Raw genomic sequence first — 4,467 nt, 5'->3', positions numbered from 1 at the left:
TATAAAAACTTCACAACATACAAAATATAAATAATACCATTAAGTTAGCTACAAATTCGATAAAATAAATATTTCTTTACATACGAACATATTAAAATGAAGGATTATGTTAGGGAAAACAAAAATTAAAACTAAACAAATTTTGGACATATTTTTCAGTTTAAAGGGTATTCAGTTTTGGGGTACTATGTCGAGTATCATCTAATCTCGTGCTTTGTCCATACATAAGAAATTTTTAAATTATAATCCCTTGCCTGGCTCATATCCGTCAAGTTTAAAGTATGCTCACCTAGGGCTGTAAAGAATCGAACGAACACGAACAAGGCATTGTTCATGTTCGTTCGTTAAGAAAATAATGTGTTCACGAACACTTCCGAACGAGATTTTATGTTCATGTTCGTTCATTAAGGAAATTAATATGGTCATGTACAGTTTATGAACACAAATAAAATCAGTAGAGCCTAGAGATTTGAGATCGATGTATTCATCAATGTAAATATTGAAAGCATGTAAACGAATCGAATGAACATGGACAAAATGTTCATGATCGTTCATTTAATTTTATAAGAAAACAAACATATAATCATACAAATATTTATGTTCATGTTCGTTTATTTAAAAATGGACATTTATGTTAGTTTATCTTCTTTTGTTCAAAATCTGAATAAAAATAATTGGACAGAGATAAACGAACATATATGAACAAATGTAAATGAACACAAACAAACATAAATGAACTTAAAATAAAACACTTAAATGAACACAAATTAACAAATATAAAACCTTTAAGAAGATGATCTATCTAGATAATATTTAATTATTTTCTATTAACACAGAAACAAGCATAAATAAATAGACATACATGAAAATAAATAAGCGAACATAAACGACATTCATGAACATAAATGAACGAACGGAACATGTGTTCATGTTCGTTCGTTTAATTAAACGAACACAAATTTGTTGTTCATGTTCGTTCGCTTATTAAATAAGCGAACATAAACGAACTTCCCGCCGAACGGTTCATGAACAGTTCACCGAACGTTTGGTTCGTTTACTGGCCTATGCTCGTCCCATATGTTTCGGGTTTCGGTATGAATTCACCCATTTTCATGTATAAATAAACATTTCACAAAAAATGTATTCTAAAATCATTAAAAATTCACAAAAACTATATTCTAAAATCAATAAAAAAACACTTGAAAAATCATAAAGAACTGGTGAGACTGGTTGTTGCATATGATGGTGGTCAAGATTAGTTTCCTAGTCACGTAAGATGGTGTTATCTTGGGTTGTTCGGTGTACTTTTCCAATTGTAACTGTGTGGGCATTGACTTTGGTCTTGGTTGTATGTTGATGGATGTTTTGGTCTGTCTAGCTTCTTGTTATAGTGTTTTAATAAAATTTTGTTGGTTGTTAAAAAAATTAACAATATTATACACCCGCTATGGGGCGTGGTCAAGTGATGTGGCGGGCGCCTTTGGGCGCGGAACAACACCAAGGGGCGCCCTTGGTGGTGGGGCGCGGACCCAAGGGTCGTCCAAACGGTGGCGTGGTGAATGGTGAATTTGGATCCCCCTCTCACACACACATACATACATATGCATATATATAAATATATATATATATATATATATATATATATATATATATATATAGGGGAGATTTCTATTAAGAACCCCTTTGAGTTTTAAGAACTCGAAAGAACTAAGTGTAACGATTTTTATTTTCGAATTTTTTTTACACATGCGTAATATATGTAAGTAACATACACGTAAAAAAAATACAGAATTTTTTACGCACCGAGTCGACTTTTTACACATGTGTAACGGACTTAAAAGTTAGTGTAACCACTTACATATTTATTCTCTCTCATACTTTAACTTTTTTTGCCAGATTTAATCTCAACCACATATTCCAATCCATTTAATTAAATGTGTGGTCGAGAATTGAGTTCTTAAGTTCTTAAAACTCAACATGGTTATCAAAATATCCCTTCCCTAGGCGCCTTTGGGGCATTAAACCATAGCAGAGCGGGCTTCGATGCCTCCCGGTGCTTACGTGTCATGATGGAGGGGCTTCAAAGGAACTCAACATAAACGATAGTCTTATAAGTTATAAAATACCGTATTACTATTTTCGGTGTGAGTAGAATTTAATGTGAAAGGAGAGAATATTATTGAGCTTGCTCTATAAATACCCCCTTAATTCGCTCCTCACCACACCAGCAGCATCTCCGGCAAATGGCGATTAAAAAATCTCAAGCGGCACTGTTGAAGCAAATCCTCAAAAGATGCTCAAGTTTAGGCAAGAAACATGGTTATCATGACGAGGACGGCCTGCCGCTAGACGTCCCCAAAGGCCATTTTCCGGTGTACGTTGGCGTTAACCGAACCCGATACATCGTTCCGATATCATTCTTAACACATCCTGAGTTCCAGCAACTCCTCCGTCACGCTGAAGAGGAGTTCGGGTTTCATCATGAAATGGGCCTCACCATCCCATGCGAAGAGGTGATTTTCCGATCTCTCACATCCGTCCTCCGATGAATGAATAAAATATATCTCATGGGGTCGGAAATATTTGGGTTGCAGTCGCATGAGAATTAAGGTGATCAAGCTGCATTGCGCAAATGGATTTCCTTTTTTATTGAGTAATGACTCTAACCCATAAGTCCAGAATATTCTGATTTAATATTTTGATTTTTTTTTAATATTTGGGTTAGATTAATGTGTAGATGTAAAATCTTGTAGTTTTTCTCATTTGAGGTGTAAAGAATTATTTACCCTTTTGAGAGTGATTAAATATTTCTCCGATATTGTGAATATTTGGAAGAAATCTTAATCTATTTTATGTAAGTTTCAAGTAATTCGTATTAAACTTTATGCGAGTTGACATTATTAATCTTTGATCATATGTTAAAATGCGACATTGTGTTTTACCTTATCCAGTTAGCTACCACTGTATTTGTGGGGCTGCTTAATTGTTACTTTTCCAGTACCAAGTTGTTATGTTTAAGAAAAAAAAAAGGAAAAAGAAACAAAACCTATGAAATTATTTGAAATAATTATTTCTGAAATTAAAACAAAAATAAACAATTTTAAAAGCAAATGAATTGTCACATGCTAGGTATTTGGCAGGTTCTGAAATAAAAATCATTGTTTGTTGTGATTTAGTACATATATACAAATAGTTTAGAAATAATTATTTGAAAAAAAATCAACAATTTGAACTATGTTTATACACCACTCGTTTATAAAAACCGCATTTAAGCAGAAATAATAAACGCTAAAACCATTAACATCCGATATCTTTAAATTTAAAATTATACTAAAAACTATAAAATTTTCTTTCTTCTTTCAATTACACAATATTTTTTATACATTTATGATTTTCATTATCTTACCTTCACTCATAACCACTTTCAAAATATTTATATGGCGTGACCATTAATTTTTCAAATACACTGGATAATCACTGCATTTCTCTCTCATTCACTCACAACACCCAAACCACTCTCTACATTATAAAATTTTTTACGCACATATTTTTGATGGATTAAATGCGAATGCTCTAAGACCATTCATAATGGATGACATTTTAAAGCCCCTTCACAGTTTTATGTTATTGTCACGTGGGCACTGGGGCTTTAAAGCCCCTATGTCATTTGTCCGTTGTGGTTCGAAGCCCCGAGGGGCTTAAAACTTTTTCTTTTCTTTTTTTTAACCGACACAATAAAATTAAAAATAGATAATAATATAACAATACTTAAATTAAATTTAAAACATAAAAACAAACTAAATAAAAAAATTATAACTATTTTAGTCGTCGCCATTATTTGTGTGGTTCATCCAAAGATGTTCAATCAAATCCGATCAAAAACTAAGATTTGTATCCTTTTTCGTGTTTTTAATAAAATAGCAAGTTTCTCGTTAGTGTTTATCGTTTAGATCGGCTCTGGTACATCATTATACTTGTGTTGACAAATAACTCTGCCCGAGTCCTCCAATATCATACTGTGTTGACAAGATACTTATGTTGACATTATGTTTCTTAACTTATATTTCTGGTGAATACGAGCTGGTTGTTAAAGAGACTTCAACGTTAATGCACTGAATGCCCTTTCGATGTATTTTCTTGCGGACTCTTATTTTTTCTTGAAATATTTGCGTTTATCGTCATCCGGCTCATATTCACCAAAAATAAAAAAATTACAACTATTTTAGTCGTCGCCATTATTTGTGTGGTTTGTCCAAAGATGTTAAACCAAATCCGATCAAAGACTATGATTTGTATACTTTTTCGTGTTTTTAATAAAATAGCAAGTTTCTCGTTAGTGTTTGGCGTTTAGATCAGCTCTGGTACATCATTATACTTGTGTTGACAAATAGCTCTGCCCGAGTCCTCCAATATCATACTGTGTTGACAAGATACTTGTGTTGACATTATGTTTATTAACTTATATTT

General features: G+C 32.6%; 1 pseudogene; it reads left to right on the top strand.

The window, feature by feature from the left end:
- Positions 1 to 2,229: 2,229 nt before the first annotated feature.
- Positions 2,230 to 2,888, top strand: LOC143530321 (auxin-responsive protein SAUR50 pseudogene; annotated as a pseudogene).
- The last annotated feature ends 1,579 nt before the right edge of the window (positions 2,889 to 4,467 follow it).

The sequence above is a fragment of the Bidens hawaiensis genome, unplaced genomic scaffold (genome assembly GCF_021521415.1).
Source record: "Bidens hawaiensis isolate Kalapana, Puna unplaced genomic scaffold, B.hawaiensis_p1.1 tig00008898_1, whole genome shotgun sequence".
In the NCBI taxonomy this organism is placed as follows: Eukaryota; Viridiplantae; Streptophyta; class Magnoliopsida; order Asterales; family Asteraceae; genus Bidens; species Bidens hawaiensis.
Note: the sequence above shows the minus strand (reverse complement) of the source record. Positions and strands in the feature narration are given on the sequence as shown.